Below are 19235 nucleotides of genomic sequence, written 5' to 3'. Positions count from 1 at the left end.
CTTCCTCTTCTTGTCTATATTCTTCTTATTCCATCTACTTCTTCTTCTTCTTCTTGTGGGAGATCTTGGCCATTTTTTTTTTAAGGAAGCAAAATCATAAACACTTCTTTTTAGTGCTTAAAATGAACCCCCAAATCATACTTAAATCCATTAAAAAATTAAAAATTTGCAAAAAAGAAAAAATCTTTTAACAAGTTAAACTAAACCAATCTAATCATTTTCATCCTTGCAACATCAAGGTTTTAGATGCATTCATGCAAAATTAGGAACACTTCATTTTTGAGAATTTAAAAAGAACTTCAAGTTTCCATTTCAAAAGGTTCAAAATCAACACTAAGTGCACACCAAAGTTCTTTTAAAAAATCTCATGAAAACTAAGAGTCCTAAATGGTTGTCAAAAATTGTCCTAAAAGCTTTGTTATTTGTTCCAAACAAATGTCTTATTGCAAAATCTTGAATGTTTCTTAGGTTTTTCATGCATCAAGACAATCTAGGAATATCATTTTTGGGCTTAAAATATGCAAACTAGAACATAAAATCTTGAATGAAAACCAAAGTCCAAAGAGTCATTTTCACTTTTGAGTCCAAAAAAAATCTTGAATGATCTAAGGTTAAAACAAAGCACTTCAAAGTTCTTAAAACAACACACAAAATCTCAATCTTGAATGCTCAAAAGAAAACACTTGAATGTTTAACCACTTGTCTTTGAATGCATGTTGCTAAAATCAAACTCCACTCACTTGGATTTTTAGTGGTGTTTCTAAAAAATTCCATGAATGTGCATTAATCTCGCTCACACTTCATTTGGGCATAAAAATTGAACAACTATTGACGTGGAGGGCCTCCGGGTGCGCGCTTGGCAATCGAGTTTCACACATCTTTGTTTTGGGCTTAAAATAAACTCACACTCAATCTTGAATGCCTAAAAATCAATGAACATCGCATGGTTTTGACACATTTTCAATGGCGCTCGCATTTCTTATGTTGACGATCTCTCGACTTTCATTATGCTAATGACGCTGTCAAATTGGAATGAACATTGTATGCCATAATCACAAGTGTCTTCAATCATAGCTTACAAAATTTAAATCATCAATTGGAATGAACGCGTGTCTTTTAAAGCCCAAGATCATGTATGTGGTCTTGTTTTACACTTTTTAGGAGGCCTGCTTGGGGATTTCATCACCCCTTGGACGACCTCAAGTCCAGCGTTCTGGCAGAGTACAAGAATCGGGAGGTGAATCGAAAGACACCTCTCTTGGGATCAAGATTTTGTCACTCGGGCTAAGCCTCAAGGAACTTTATACCCTTGAGAAGTGAAAGAGGAGAAGTGGGTTACCGCTCCTCTCGGCTGTGTGACATCTTTTTGGTCTCATCTATGGAGTTGGGCCTCATGTACCTTGCATTTATCGAGGACTCCCTAGCTATAACAAATTTCATCCTTGTAGAAAGCTTCCTAGGATATTGGTGTGTTTGACGTGCTTGCTCCAAAATTTTGTCTGCTTGTTTGTTCATAGCTTTTGAATGAATGTTTGTCAATTTTGGTCGAAATCCCAGAAAAGCAGAAATCTCCCAACTCAAGGCATACTTAGCGTAGTCACTGCCTTATCAAAAAATCATCCAAGCTCCCCTGATGCAATCGAATCTATCTAGTTCTTTGCCTTAGAACAATCCCAAATCCAAAGTCCATCCAAATCATCCCCCTAGCCAGCTAGCAACCCAATCCAAAATCACCCAAGCCTTTAAAGAGTTGTTGTCACTTTGCCAACATTTGCTATCCAATCAATCTATCCTACCAATCAACCAATCTCACCAAGGTTATCCCTTTGACAGAGCATTGTCTAGGGTAATCTAGCTTTGTCACTTGCATCCCTCATCACCTTGAGCTAAAGGTTGGGATCCACAAGTGGTCAATCTCGTGTCATGCCAACAGGATCATTAGTCTATCCTCAAGTTGACACAGCCACCACCAAATCTAGCGCATAGGAAAGCAAAACTCTCACCTTTTGACAACATGCCCTTGAAGTCTTCCATCCACAGGAAAGCCAAAAATCTCCAGCCAATCCTCCTTAGGTCTGTCATGCAGCTTTGACTCTCCCTAGGAAATCTTTCATCAGCCAATCCAAAATCTGTGCTTAATCCAAAGCCAACCATGAGCTTCCGTGTTCATCCATATGCAAGACCCTATCCCCATCAAACTCACCATCAAAGCATTAAGTACCAATCCTATCATGATGTGTTTGGTCGCATTGTCCTTGCTCCCGCCACCTCCTATTCCAATGATGATGAAAATATTGTTGACTATGATGGGTGTATTGAAAGCCTTAGAAACATTCCCCCAAGCATCCCCCAAAATCCAAGAGTTGTTCCAAACTATCTAGTCATGCCATCTGATATTCCAGCTTCCCCTCCATCACCCCATCAACCAAGCTTCCAATCTTCCACCCCCATCACACTAGCTATTCCTGTCAATCCACCTCCACCTTCGACACACGAGTCTCCAAGGAATCTCCTAGAGGAAATACAAGAAAGGTTGCCTCCAATAGTTGATAAGCCATGTCATCTAATCCAACCATGTGAAGTAGTTAGTGATGAAGCTTCCCCATCTATAATATCACCTCCATCTCCCATAGCTATCATCCCCATACCATCCATCAAATTGCTTAAAATCCTTCCACTTCCCGCAAGCATCAAAATCCCACCACCTATCAAATCCCTCCAAATCCTATCCACGTCGCCTCCAAGCATTTCCCAAATCTCTCGTAATGACCCTTATGCATCCATCTTCTACTCACCCATCTCCACTACTGAATCTCCCATCTATCCATCCACTGCCTTTGAAGAATCCATCTCTTCACCTCCTATCGCACCATCCACTCCAAACCAATCCTATCAAGATCCTTCCCAAAAGCATGTTGACATCCCCCAAAGCATAAATGAAGATATCATCGTACCATGTCTTCCATCCATAGTGCAGTCACCATCTCCTCCATCTCCAAAACCTCGAGCCATATCTCCTCCACTACAAGATATCTTGTCATCCCACCAGCTACATCAAGATCCTATCCTTCCATCTCCCCTGCTCCATGCTTCCATCTTACCACCTATCCAAGATATTCCACCATCTATAATCTACCCTCTTGGTTCACTTACATTCATCCACGATGGCCCTCTCTCAGCAGAAGAATTAAGAACAATATCTCCCCATTGCTATACACCTAATAAATCACTTCTACCATTTTCTGCAAGCAAAAAGTTTCCTCAGCTTGTTCAAATGCTCAATCGATGGCATTATCAAGGTCAAGGTTTAGGAACACAAGAGCAAGGAATCGGAGAGCCTATTATTGCACAAAAAAATCTAGGATTTCATGGTCTTGGATATGTATCCAAAGGCTCACCATCTAAAGGTGTTGGTACACCACACCCCCAAACCAAGCCTATCTCCAAGCCCACCATGCCAGCCTCCCATCACTCCTTCAAGAAATCTTATGTCATCCCCCCTCCACCATCTTTGCAACCCAAAACAACCTACCATATCCCCCCTTCATCCGCTAAATCCATTTTGGGTCCCTATGTCCCAAAATCTACCATCCTCCATTCTCCTATTAGCCATTATAAAAATCCTATTCCATCCATTCCTATGCAAGATCAACAAAGGCACATATCAGGGCACATCATCCATCATCACCCCCCTACATGCTCTTTCATATCCTCTCCATCTCACAAAGCTTCTCCTAATCATCTTCCCAAAGCTTACCACAGCAATGTGAATGCCAACTTCAAAATGCATATAGCTAAAAATCCACATCCTAGGCAATCATATGTCTATTCTAAAAGACATACTCCAAAAAGGAAAAATCCAATCAAAGAATGCAAAACAATGCAACAGCCTATGAAAAGAAAATCACAAACTATGTGGATCCCCAAGAAAAAAGTTGAAACCCAATGCATAATGGCATCCACCATTACTAATCCCCCATCTAGTGACTCATGTCCCCCATCTCCTAACTCCATCTTGGGTGCCTATATCCCCAAGCACACTTCCACAAATCCTCCATCACGCCCACATCTACCATCTATCCCCCATATGCTCTTTTCACACCCGTCCCAACATGTGCCAATGTTGCTCTTGCAAGCATCCCCATATCATGCTCATTTCCAACCTTTTCATCCCTCCATCTACTACCATCAATCCCATCTAATCCGATCTATTGCATAAATCACACATCCGGTGTACCAGCAGCTAGCAACAAAATTGAACATTCCAACAGCCAGTGAAAAATCCCAAAAAAGCCAAAATAGTTGAAGAAAGCCAAAATCATTCCAGCTAAGTCCAAAGTCAAAAAGTCAAAAAAGAAAAGAAAAATAAAGCGTCCACTGGTGAAAACTTGGCAATTCAAGCGCCTTGGACAAGTACCATGATGAAAACTTGGCAAACAAGCGTCATGCATAATCCCAACATCCCCAGCTTAGCCTATCACCCTCATGCTTTTGGTCATCTCTTGACATCCAACTCCATCTTCCAATCTATCCACCTATCCTCCATCCTCCAGCTTCCATCTCACACCATCCACTAATCTTATGTAGCTTCATCCAATCATCTCAGCTATCATCCATCTCCCTATCCCCTTCAGCTTTTTCCATCCTAGCTTCAATCCTATCACATACATCATAAGACCTCCTTCCGCATGTTATCTTCTGATTGGGGGCACTATATTCCTTGGAGATCTTGTCTTGTCCATCCTCCCTTGTCATTGGTATCTAGCTCTAGGCTATCCTCATGCAAACCCAATGTCATCTCTTTATATCCATCATAATCCTAGCTATCTACCATCCTATCCATCCATCTCATCCTGCTCCTCTAGCTATCCTTGGTCACAAAATCTCTCCTCATCATTGGATGCATCCTGCCAAATCCATATCTTTCACTATCACCCCACCCTTAGCTTTCGCATCTTGCACAACATCGCACCATCCCGCTATCCTCTCATCTTGAGCTTTTTATCCATCTGTATCATACCTATCATTGGTCTGTTAGCTTGTACCATATCTTGATTAGCCCGCTTGTAAATATCTTGGTCTGTCAGCTTGTACATCCTCTTTAGCTTAGTACCATTGTATCTATCCAGCGTTCATGTCAGTTCGTCCTTGATCAGCATCTTGCACCCATCACACATCTTGGTTAGCTATTCCAACGCATCCTTTAGCTAGATTTCCTGTCACCAAAGTGTTATCTTTCTTAGTTCAGCTTGCCAGATGCATCACTCATCCAAATCCACCAGCTTCGGTGCTCTCCAATAGGTCCTTGCAGGATATAGCTTTCCTCATGTCTGATCTTGGTCCGTTAGTGCCTTGTCCTACCCATCTCGTTGGCAAACGGCTCTCTTTTGGATTTTCACTTTCTTTTGATTTGGGATCTTCCCTTTTGGGTCTTGAAGTATCTTTTCCAAGAAATCTCCTTGTTCCCTCCTCAAGGTTGCCACGATCTTCCATATCATGGTATGCTGCGAATGGGGCAATTAGAGCGTAAGGTCTTGATCAGGTCTTTCGTTTGTTTTTCTTTTCTGCTTGTGGGTTCTCCAGTGTCGTTTCCACGCTGCTTCCTCTAGGATTCATGTGTGATGCTGGGGAAATCCTTGTGTGTTTGTTTTGAGTTAGTTTGTCAGTCCTTTGGACGGTTGGTGAAAAGGCCTTGATGTTATTGGTAACCTTGGAAATTAACCAATAGTCCTATAGCAAATCTAGTGCTCAACTACATGGTGGTACTTCTCTTTGAAGTATCCCCCCGCTCAAAAAGCTTCAATGGTTTTCCTTCATCTCCATTATCCCCCATCCATATCCAGCATCCATCTCTCCTACCCCAACTGATGCATCAGTATCTCTTTGAATCACTCATCACTCTTAGCTTTAGGGATCCACAATCCTAGTCTTAGGGATCCACCAATCCAAATCAACCCACCAAGCCTCATCTTTCGAGATCCACAATCCTAGTCCTAGGGATCTCCGAAACCCATCTTCTGCCAATCTAACTCTTTGAAATCCTGTTGCATCAGCTTTATAATCCCCTCATCCATCTCCCTATCCTGGATTCTTTTTTATAGCACTCCGCTCCTTCATCCTCTGCAATCCCTGAGATCTTAAGCTTGCTTCCTCTTGTGCCTCTGATTCTCCCTTTATCATTCTCCCATAGTAAGAGTTTGAGCTAACTAAACCTCTTCTCTTAATCCAATTTGAGTCTCCTTGCTCATCCCAGATTCTTGTATTTTTCAAGAAGCCACCAAGCCTCGCTTTCTCTCCCCGCTGCCTTCTTGAGGGGGCATCTCATAGTCCATTCTCTCCTCTTCTGCTCTAGCCTTGGGCATCTTATTTTCTTATCTTTGATGTCATGCCACTTGCGGCATCACATCAAAGAGGGGCAAAATGTAGACACCTAAAAATCCTTTAGAAAATAAAGTATTTTTATTTTTTGAAAAATTCCTGATGACATCATCATTTATTAATTAATTAATTAATTAATTTTTATGCCATTAAATCCTTTTATCTTAATTAAAAATATTTAATTAAGGAATCCCTCCCAAAAATGTTTAAATCTTATTTAAACATTATTTTCTTATTTATTAATTATTTAATTAATAAATTGACCAAAAATCCTAAAATAAATAAAAAATTTATTTTTTGCCCAAAACTTGGCCAATTTCCTTAAGACCACTAACCTCTTCCAAAATCTTCTAATCCTTCTTTAATTTTGATTAAAGGCTAATCCCATCATTTGCTACCCCTAATCCCAACTCAAAATATTTAATTAAGATTAAATATTAATCCTCATGTTTATTAAAAAAGTTTTAATAAATATATCCTCAACCCAAACCCTTGAAATAAATAAAACTTTATTTATTTCCTAAAAATCTAATTTATCCTCATCCTAAGAAGTTCTAGACTCTTCTAGAAAGTCTTCATCCTCATCCTAGGAAATTCTAGACTATTCTAGAAAGTCTTTATCCTCATCCAAAGCCTAGACTCTTCTAGAAGATGTCTTTAACCCTAATCCTAATCCCCTCCTAACCTTGTCACATTCCCTAAACATGGGTTAAAACTTACTAACCCAAGCCAAAGTTAACAAATATCTCTTCCTTCACCCACCCTCATTAAATGCCATCCACTTGCCTATCCTTAAGCTAATCCTAAACCATCCTAATCCATCCTCTAATAATTTGCACAAGCCTAAGCAAGCTTAGAACTTTCCTAATCAAGTCCAAGTCGAAATTGCTCTCATCACCCTCAAAATATCTCAACCATAAAACTTTATGAAATCCACTAGGTCATAAATGACTCTTACAAGCCCTTTTATTGCTCTTACAAGTCATTATGAGGGTCTTTATGAAGATTTTATCCCTTGAGCCTCCTTTGTTGACTCATCCTTCCCCTTTCCTCCATCCTCTCACCATGCGACATGTGTCACTCCTTGATTGGCTATAAGGAAGCACAATCCATGTGCTCTCCTCTCATGCAATCTGAGCCCTCCATAAGCTTTTTCCCATCCTTGCATCTTAGCCCTCAATCCCTCAAGCCTCTTGCCTATAAATTGGATCCTTCCCTTTTGCAAAATAACACAATCCATGAAGTAAAGTTATAATGCTATTTTGAGAGCCAAATCCATACTAAAGCCATCTATCCACATCCAAATTCCAATTCCATTTGAAGCCCTTTTTGAAGCATAAGCTATAGCATACATCCTATCTATTTAGACAAAGCCACTCAACAAGAGAGCTTCTCATTGAGAGAGTCCATTAATGGATCATATTCTCAATTGAGAGTTCATCTTAGTCTATCTTGAAGTTTATGAATTTTGTTTAGTTTGTAGAAGCTTTATTTAAATTTGGTTTCTATTAGCATACTAACATTGCTCATATACAGTTAGGTCTTACCCTGTTAAAGGATTTTAACACCCTGTTAGAAGTGCGCCTGATTAAAGGACTTTAACTCACAATTAAGTAAGTACCTTGTTAGAGGATTTCAATAGAACCTATTAGGACTACTTTGTCAAGAGATTTTACTGATTCACCTATTAAAATGTCTTAGCAATGATCCTACAATTATCCTTCTTGATCGGATGTCTCATATCAACACCTAGCTCTCTATTTTTCTGTTAGCTAAATTATAGAAACATGTAATGGTAAATAGCATGACACATGAAATAAAATTTCATACAAGCATGACACTAGGATTTAATGTGGAAACCCAGTTTTGGGAAAAATCACCAAGTAACATGCTACCACTTTTTCACTCTTCTAAAGTGAGCTTGATTAAGAGCCAACCCTATTAAAGGTTATAAAACACACTATTAAGTGTCACCCTATTAAAGGATATAATCACCCTATTAGGAGTGTTCTTGTTAGAGGTATTAAAAACTATCCCATCAGAATGTCACATTGATTAAAGGGTTTACAACATGACTACTAAGTCAACCTTGATTGAAGGATTTTTACTACCATAATGGTTAGAAAGTAATAGATAGTTTGATTTGATAAATTAAAACTCACTTTGCATGTTCATATCTTCATTCATCTCATTCCTAGTTCACTGACTAGTCTTCATCACATTCTCCATCTTTGATACGCTTGGCAACACCTCAAGCAATCTCTCTTTCACCAACTTCTCACTTTTCCTCTACAACTCTTGTTCTTCACAAATTCTTCACAAATTCACTAGCCAACCAACATGTAAAACATCTCATATGCCTCCTTAAATAGATAGGTCTAATCTTTTATGACTTAAACATAACCATAGATCTTAGGGTTTGATCAAATTCATTAAATTTATTCATCATTTAATCTTTCTTTTTCTTTCCTTGAAAATTTTGGAAACTTCTCATCAAACCTTTGCCCTATATTTCTTAACAAAATTAATTCATAAATTAAATATGCAATCTCATTAATCCTCATCTTTACTATATTTTGACTATTCTATAAATTCAAATACATCAACCTCAAATCTTGATTTTTTCTCAAACTATTAATTTGTTGACATGTGATCATCACTAAATTCTTTAGCTCAGTTATCACTAGGTAGCTAGGTCACTACTGATCTGCCTCACTTGGATTGCACTGGCTTGCTTGGCCATCACTATCCTTGGTCACTACTTTAATTTTCCTTCATCTTGCTTGGTCATTACCATCAAGCGACTATTACTTCTTTGCTTGACTAATATTTAAGTTCCTTAGTCTTCTGCTCGGTAATGCTTAACTTCTTTATTGACCTAGTAACCTTTTGCTTAGTCAAACTAGTATTTTACTTAACTTCTTGACTTCTATCAGTCATCTCTATTGGAATTACAATAGGAAAGATAAACTCTAAGAGGGTGGGGGGTGAATTAGTACTTTAAACTTTAACCCATAAAATATTCACCATACATCCATCTCATAATTCAATGAGTAAACTGAAATACGATGTAAAGCATATACATCTAAAGTATGTAAACAAGTAAGCATTCACACATATATGACAAAAGATATGATTACCTAGAAACCTTCCAACAAGAATGTAAAATTGGGGTGGGAATGAAACCCATAAATCTTCACTACTACAATAATAAAGTGTATCCAATGAAGGTTACAATGTTTGATCATGAAACATGATCTACCCTGTGAAAGGTTTTCCTTGTTAAAAACTTACAAAGACTATTAGGCCTTACCCTGTTAAAGGATTTCAACACCCTATTAGAAGTGTGCCTAATTGAAGAACTTTAACTCATAATTAAGTACCTTGTTAGAGGATTTCAATACAACATGTTAGGACTACTTTGTTAAGAGATTTGACTGATTCACCTATTGAAATGTCTCAACAATGATCCTATGATTAGCACTCTATTTCTTGATGCCAGATCACCTCTATACTATTGTATACTTGATCCTTCTTGATCAGATGTCTCTTTTCTATTCACTATTTCCTTCCTCTATTCTCCTTTAAATGATTCTGCAATATATCTCAAATCATAATACCTTGGTCACCATGAATTTCCTATTTGCACATGCAAACTCTCCTTCTCACTCATAGAACATTCAGGGTTTTGTCCTCGTTAAGAAGACTTAGGTGATTAAGGATTAGGTATGAATCAACGACTGTGATTCATCCATATTGCCACTTAAAACTTCCCTTTATCTAATCGGATGCCTGCAACACATAGGGATTCACATATGAGATTCATCCTTATAAAATAAATATCATAATTCAATCCTTAAGTTGACCCAAAAATGGTTTACATAGTAGTTTGTTGCAATACAAACAACTATGTCAAAACTGTGTTACTCGACATCTGAAGTCCTTGGTGCTTGACACTAACTATGATTTCAATACTATCAATCAACATCTAAATGACTTGGTATGCACTACCTACTTGACACTTGAATCACTTGACACATACTATCTACATGGCACTTGAATGACTTGGCACATGAGTGACTCAATACTCACTATTTACTCAACATGCTCTAACTGTTATGTTGTGCTCGATATATGTTACTTGTTTGGCATGAACTAAGTAAATGACTTAAGTTTATAGACACTCACTTGTCAAAAAAATATGAGATTAAAAATCTCCTCCTTTGACATGAGTGCCAAAAACACTTGGCCATACATTAATAATCTTATTCCTATGAGCATAACATAGATATCTGTTCGACTTCTATACAAAATTTCAAACTATCAAATTTTTGCAATATTTTGACTTATACCTCAAAATTTCATAACTTCCCCTAAGTTATTGATTTAGTTATATATTGTACTTTGTATCAAAATATTTCTCCTCTTGAGTATAGTTGCATCAATTGATACTCTTTCTCTATGTCTTGCTCAACTGATTTTTGCATTTTATTGTTCTCTTACTCTTATCTCTATTTCTTGTTCCCCCTTGGGTATAGATATCTCATTTCTCTACTTGCTTGCTTTCTCATTTGCTCTCCCCCATTGCTCCTACTCCCCCTTTTTGACACTAGTGTCAATGGGTTATACACTTATAGTGTATTTGTCCAAAAAAGATTTATGGACCTCAAGTATAATCTTAAGAGCTACATCCCAATTATCACAAGCTACCTCCAAAGACTTAATTTGGATGACCAACTTGATAGCAAGGTAGACTAAGCCATCTAATGTAGAAAGATTGGGGTCTTTCTTTATAGGTGTTTTTTCATAGCCTAGCTCCTTGTACAAAATATCCGTGTGAGGAGTCAATGTAGACTAGATGTTGATTAGTTTATCCCTAATGTTGGCTTCATCTACTTGTATTGTTACTAAATGACTTTAGGATTACAAGAGGGCCCTAAAATGTTTCTCACTTTGAGCTAGAGACATGGGAAATTTTTCACCTGATGACTACATTTGGCTTTCCAAACTCAATATATGATTCCTTATCTCTTGTGTGAAGAGTGTAGGATTATACAGTTTTGTTGTACAAAGATAAAATATTCTCTAGTACCTCCTTCACACTCTCTATCTTGGTTACTAGCACAACCTGTGTTAATGCAATACCATTGGATATCTTCTCATTTACTTTGTTTTGAAACTTCCTTTCAGACCATTCTAATAGTTTGACATTAGTATCTAGGTCTGTGTCACTAACCCTTTCCACTATATTGGTCAATTGTTTAATTATGGGCTTTGTTTCATCAGGAATAGGTAGACTAAATGCATCCAAGAATTTTTTTTTGATTTCAATCAAAGCTTACTTCTGCCTATGCTCCCTTCTAAGCAATTCTTGATGTTTCTTGTTTGCTAGGGCCTGTTGTAGTATATCGATATGCTCAATTGTGGTTGATGTATAATCAAATTTAGGTAATATAATCTCTTCATCTAGGCTAACATTTCCATAAGTAATTACTTCTTCTACCTCAGATGAGCTAGGACTCAACACTGTGTATTGCAATGGTGTAGCATCTGTGCTTAGCCTCTACAGAGTTTGATTGGAAGGAGTATTGGATTCTGGTAATGTCACCAGTGCTTGAATTTCTGGTAGCTCCTTAGGCTTAGGTGTCAAACTAGTCTCTTTAGGCTTGTCCTTTTCTATCTTTATGGTTTTAGTTGAACCTTGATCTTGTACTGGAAGTGTAGGTACATCTACCTAACCTATTTGGCCTTGAGTCCCATCATTACCTGGTGTTTCAACCTTGTCTTTTTTAGCATTTTGTGCATTTTTTGAGACTGGAGTGTCTTGCATCAATGTACTGATAGTGAAACTTATTGTCTCCTTCCTTTGATAAACAACTATGGGTTGTGAAGGTTGTACACTTGTGACTTGAGGAGTGATTATAGATGTTTGTTTTGTTTTCACCTCTTCCCTTACAATTATAGATTCTATCTTCTATATTGTTGCCCCACTTTTCTTCCTCTAATCAATTAGTAAAAGTGAAAATTTGTGCCCTAGTGAGTTCCTAATTGTGTTTGAGTCTAGGTCTATGCTTTCTTAGGTGGAATGTGTCTCCAGCAGATTTCTCATTTTTCCTTTCCTCACATTTCATAGCCGAGTGGTTCTCCATTGTGTCAAAGGATTGTATAGGTAGGTCAGCACCTGATTCAATGGAGATTCATGTTGCTTCTACAATAATCATATACAAGTTATATCCACTTTTGGCCTATCACTTTATTATAGAAATAGAAGCTTGTAGAATTTCAAAATTTGTCTTCTCCTCGGTGGGTTTCTAACCCATGAAGACAATTTCCTGCAAAGAGCACCAAATAATGCATATGGATCAAAAATTAGAAAATATCAAGGTATCCTATGGTGAATCCATGTTCCCTTTATGATTGCCTATCACAAAATATTTTCACAATATGTCACAACTCTCATACTCATTCCAAGAAAAAAACTCAAAACCAACTTCTCCTCGGTGGGTTTTCAACCCAAGAAGTTGGTTTTCCACAAAAGGTGATTCTGAAGGAAAAGAAACAATAAGTGGGTGCATAAAATTTTTTTTCACCTCCTTAAGACATTTTTGAACCCAAAAAGAACAATGGACAAAGGGTTAATTAAAAGGGAATCATTGGTAAAAAACACAAATTGTCTTCTCCTCGGCATGTTTTCAACCCATGAAGACAATTTCCTGAATTTTAACAGAAAGAATTTAACCATATCAAGAAAGAGTTAATGTGCCAAAATTCAAATTAATGGGTATTTTCCCACAGAGTACTCTATTAGTAACTTCCCAAAACTTAAAGGAAAATAGGAAAGTATGGGGAGGTAGAAAGTTACCATTGGGCCAATGGAACAGTGAAAAGGCCTTGAGATATCCATTAAAACCATATAATTACTATTTCAATAGATCTCCCTTCAATTCATTCAAGTGGCATGAATTTTGAAGATCAATAGATGGATCAAAGCTCCCATATATATGGAAACATGAATAGTTGAACAAACTACCACTCTTTCTTGAACTATTATTCTGTTAATGTACATAAATTTTTCAAAAAAGCCAATATCTGTGCATTAACTATTCCCATCATTTTCTTGATTGAAAATTCATATTAAAAAAGAATGGCTACCAAATTTTCAAGTTTCGACGAGTTGAACAAAATTAAGTCTTCATTGTAGAATTTCATGGATACCTCTCTCCATTTCTACGACATATAAGATTTTAAAAAGAGAGTGAGGTCAGAGCCAATCCATCCCATTACTAAGAAGCTTCAAGGATGTAGGTTGATCAAGGCAGATGGTTTTCCACTAGTAGTCTAGGCCCCAAAGTTAATCCATGAATGTATAAATCATTACAACCCAGACACCAGACAAATTGTGCTACCAAATGATATAGTGTTTGTTTCCATCAACAGGCAAACTGTGGTGAATTGCCTTCGAGTTCTAGAATGAGAGGAATTCTCAGATTTGACATTTGGAGGAGCTATTTCTAAGTTCTCTACCAAGAAGATGATTTGGAGGAAGGAAATCATGCAGTCATGCTTTCAAAAATTGTAGAGCTCCAAAAGTAATGTTCCCAAGACTCTGTTTGGGACTAATGTCAAACCTAAGATTGTTGATATCTTGATCCTCTTACATAGATTGAAAGGTGAGGTAGAAGCTTTAATTTTTTTTGAGCAATATTTCTTTTTGGTGCAAGTCATCTACTCTGACACCTAATATATTGATTGGGCTCATTAGGTAAGCAAGATTCTGTCCAGTGCTCTTCGTGCCACAAAGTTCTACAACACATTCTATATGTCCTCTTTCCTCATCTACATGTTAGCTTCTTTGTAATTATGGCCAAGCCTCCCAAGGGTAGACAATTTTCTTGATGATGTGAAGTCCTATGAGTTCTACCCATGCTTACAATTGGAAAATAGTTATTTAGAATATGTAAGAGTTAATGATGCTTTCACCATGAGAATTTACAGGTAGCTCTAGGGATGTTCAGAAAGGAGATTCAATCCTAAAGCCATGGCAACCATTAGAAAATTTGGGAGTTATTTCATCTAGTTCTTATCCTTTTCATATTTGTATCTTATAGCTTTTGATGGTTTCTACTTGAAGCTATCGAGATATCCTAGTGATATGATCATGAGACAAAGCAATTCAAGTGAACATGCTATCTAGGACCTTATGAAGGTGGGAGCTTTCAATTGTGAAACCCATTTTGATGCAAAGAACATGATAAAGATGTTTGAAATGAAGTATAAATTGGATATGTATGAAGTCTTGAGCCCCATGTTTGATTCGAATGGGTATGCAAGGGAGGTGTCACAAATTGGAAGTGTAATCAAACACATCACCACCATTGAAGACTATTGGGTTGATTACAAAGATGAGTTCAAGAGCTATGATCTTGCTTTTGCTAGGCCAATAGTTAATCAAGTAAAATGGTATAAAATCAATATTGATGTAGAAGGAATAGAAGATGATGGTCAAAAAATGTACAACATTACTTATTTGACCAAGCTAAGAGGTACTCTGATAAGCTTAGAACCTTATGAAGATGCAAGAGAGGAGCTAGATATAATGATGGCCTAGATCATTAAGAGGACTAGGAAATGGGTTGAATGGACCATAGCCAAAAAGAGTTAAAGTAAAAGTATATTCGTTCAAGCTTCTCCAGTAGTTGTAGCAGATTCCTCCTCTCAAGGTGGCACACTAGGTGTAACCTTGGCCATCACTCAAGGACTATCTCAACCATCAGGTGGAGGTGATCAACCTCCCAACAAAAATGTTCCTTTGGCTAAGATTTTCTAGGATGGCTCCCTCCTGATGATCAAAACCCAACCAGAAGTTGAGAAGAAGAAGGCAGAGGAACTGAAAGACGGTGTAATTACTCTAGCCCTCTCACCTCATAGTAGCCCAATTCCATCTATAAGTGCTACACTTATCTTGCCAAGTAGTCTCCAAGTGTAAGTAGTAGATCTTGAAGATGGTATGAGTAGTGATAGTGAGTCTACTAAATCTGATGAGGCAATGAAGAAGACCTCAAAGGCAGATAAGGGCCAAGATTCTTTAAAGCTTGTTTCACAGGCCCCAAAGAATCATTTCTCTTCGGCAGTGAAAGTAATCACCGTGGTCAAGAGAAAGATGATCAACATAGACTCTCTTAGGATTGCCTTAAAGGCGATAAGCACATATTCATGGCTAGAGGACACTCTAGATAGAAAGAGAAAGAGGAAAGATGAAGGAGTCCCTAAAAAGGATACCTTATCTCTTCCTATTTGCTCTAGATCAGCATTGAGCAAGGTAAAGAAGTAAAAGACCTTGTCCATCCTTAGACAAGATCCCAAAATAGGGCATTTGACAATGGAGATAGCAAAGCCTACCAAAGAGGGAAGAATCAAGGATATGTTGATTGATGACTTTGCCTTGCATTTGGTGGATCTCGAGGAAGTTATACATGATACCAAGGTTGGCTTATGGAAGTCAACAAATGAGGTGATTGAAGGATAGCTAGAAAGCCTTAAATTGTCAAAGGTCAGGATGTAAGTTAGAAATTTAAGAATTGAATAGCTTCATAAGATAATTGGTTAGGCCATTAGCAAGCATCTCTAGAATGCCTATTACTAGTGATCCCACTATTGCTGATGTCTAAGCACTCATCTCCCAGCTCCAAGAAGATAAACACTTTGGACAAATTGGTAAAAAGTGGAGTAGGAAACACAAGTCAGAGGGACTTGTAATTATAAAAAAAATTGGAAATGCCACTAAGGCTAGAGACAAAAGGAAAAGATTTTAGCTAACAAAGCTACCTAGCAGTAGAAAGAGTCAAAAGTGAGCATTGTGTCTCTCTACTAAAGATGGTCATTCAAATGAAGGCTAAGGACGCTGTTGAAGCTAAGATCTTGCCTAAAGGAGACGAGCCTTTATTTGAGTGGCTTCAGAGTATGCAGTTCAAGTCTGAGATGATCATGGCAACATAAGAAGGGCTTAAGGAGATAGAAGCCAAAGTGAAGAAAGATCAAGATAGAGATTATGAACTCCTAAAAGATCTAGATATAGCCTCCTGGACTAGCACATAAGGGAAGGGAATCTGTAGACACCTAAAATTGTCCAAATCCGAGTTCCTAGCCAATTAAATAGATATTTATTATGTATGATGAGTCTAAAAAATGCTTTTATTTTGTTATGTTTAAGATACTTTATGATACTCTGTTTACTCTTGTTTTAACACTTATAAGCCTATGTTTGATAAACCTTTGATGATTTATGGGGTAGAAAAAATATGTCATCCTTTGCCTAAATTATATCTAATATGCAGTATTTCATATAAATATCCAAATGTGCTTCTTATGCTTGAATTTAGTTTGATGGATTTTTATTTGCAAATATGTCTTATATCATAACTAACCTAATGATAAGGATTAAAGGATGAGCGAAAGAATCTAGAAGTTGGTTGCTGACAGCATTCAAGGAGAAATGAGCATCAAGGAACAACCATGAAAAGGAAGTTATAACCACTCCAGGAAACATGGCAATGAATAAGGAGGAGTTTTTATGAGCCATTACCTTCTTTGCATTTATGTTGTAACAAGTGGATGTTGCGACTTCATTGTTCCCTCCTTAATTCCGTTATCCTTCCTTTCCGCTTTCAGTTGTTCTCCTATATTCTCTCCTGCGGACTTGACTTAAGATAGTTACATTTCTGTTATGTAATAAAGAGTAGATTCCCTATATATGTCAGGATTGACTCCTGTGTGTGAAGTTTTAAGTTTTAAGTTTTTGGTTTTGATAAGTTTTATCAAGTAAGAGAGAAAACTGATTCACAGTTTGTTGCAGTTGTGTTTTACAATTCTGAATTATGTAATGACTGATTAATGAAATGAATTAGTTCTCTTTAGTTTCTATCCTATATTGGTAGATTAGAGAAGCCAACCAGGGGGGCCCAATTGGAAGGTGGATTAGATTAGGATACAATAGATTCATTTTACTAAGCATTAGCAATATTTTAAGTAAGACGTAGCTAGTTAATTCCTTCCTATAGCATCACACTTCATGAACGTTCCTGCAGCATCTGCGAGAACAGTCTAATGGATGAGTCAAGATGGAATCTATGTTATCTTGTCATTTTGTTGTCAAAATTCATAGATTCAGTAGTTTCCTTTCCATAGCAGTAGTGTAGTTTCCTTCCTTTGCATTTTTACTTTCCTGCAGCACAAGCATAATGACTCATCAAGGTACCTAGTGCACATACTTTGCCGACCATTTCAAGTATACGTCCCTGGGTTGACAATCTAAATGCACCTCATGGTAGGGGAAAAGTAGTCCTTAGAACACCTATTGTGAGGTGGTTCATTTTTGGCGCTGTTTCCGGGGATGGTGTCAAGCTAGGAGCATTTTTGAGTCATAGTTTTTAGATTAAGTTCTTTTTACCAGTGTGAAAATTTTAGTTGCATGCATCGAAGAGGAAGATGACGAGATGAATATGGAAGATTTCTTCCACAGGGATCTGTTAATTTGAATGAGGAAGTTGAAGAAGAAGTTGAGTTGCCCTTTCAAGACGCAAGTCCTGTTTTCCCCAAAGTATCATCATCAAGAGCTAAATCCCTAGATATATCTAGTCTCCAACCTTTCACTGAAATATTGACCAATTTTCTTGATAACACTACCTCAAATCCACCAGTTGTTAATCACCTAGTGCCTAACCTTCCTTTTCAGTAGCAACCTCATAATCCAATCCCACCAGTCATGGCAAAGCCCACTTTTCCATTTCCACTTCTAAGTCTCATAACCAATGCCAATGTCAAGAATATACCTCCCACTGCTCTTTCAAAGTTCTATGGCCTTGCAACTGAAGACCCCGATACCTTCTTGTTTGAGTTTGACATCCTTTGTCGTAGTTTTGACTACAACACTGATGCCCATAAGCTTAAATTATTTCTAGCCACATTGAAAGAATCAACTTTACGATGGTTCATGGGCTTAGGAGCCAATGCAGCTGTAAATTGGGATGAAATGCAAGCCTTATTTTTGGAAAAATATAAAGAATATTGCGAAGCATCTGGCACAAGAGGAGATGATATATTTAGGATATCATAGAAGGAGGAAGAGACATTAAAAGAGTATGTTTCTCAATTTTTATATACACTACAAAAGAATCCTCAGCACACATTGTCTGAAGATTCCCAAAAACTAGTCTTTCTAAGAGGAGTGAATGAAGACTGTTTGGAAGCATTGGACCTGATGGCCGATGGAGATGTATATCAAGCTCAATGGGATGACCTCAAAAAGATATGTCAGAACTACTCAAGGTCAACCATGAAGAAAGGTCGAGGACCCCGTTCTACGGTTACAAAAGGAATTAGTCAAGGCATTTCAAAACTTGAAATATCCAATTTGTTGTCAGATTTCAAACAAGACATCAGTAATGATGTCGCTACACAATTGGATACAATGAATGCAAAGAAGAAGCAAGTAGAGGCTGAGTTACAACTAGCTGAGTATTGTCCTCATTGCCGAAAGCAAAAGAAGGATTGCCACTGTAAATTGGTTGCAAGCATGGAGAACCAACATCTTCCAACTGAATATGTAAAGATAGATGGGGATGATGAGCAAGTATTCTTTGTTGCTCAACCCCGACCATGGGCTCAACATCAAGGTATGCCTCAAGACCCCTTGCAAAATTCAAATTCATATCGTAATCAATGGCAAAACCGCAATACCCAAGGTCCTCCACAAAACCAACCCAATTGGAATAATGCTGGGTAAAATAACCCACAACAGTCTCAATGGTCTCAAAATTTCCAACAACCTTGGCCTAACCAACAGAATAACCAATGGCCCC

The sequence above is a fragment of the Cupressus sempervirens genome, chromosome 11 (genome assembly GCF_028749045.1).
Source record: "Cupressus sempervirens isolate cs-2001-9-10 chromosome 11, ASM2874904v1, whole genome shotgun sequence".
In the NCBI taxonomy this organism is placed as follows: domain Eukaryota; kingdom Viridiplantae; phylum Streptophyta; class Pinopsida; order Cupressales; family Cupressaceae; genus Cupressus; species Cupressus sempervirens.
The sequence above is the reverse complement of the archived record's forward strand: the minus strand, read 5'-3'. Positions refer to the sequence as shown.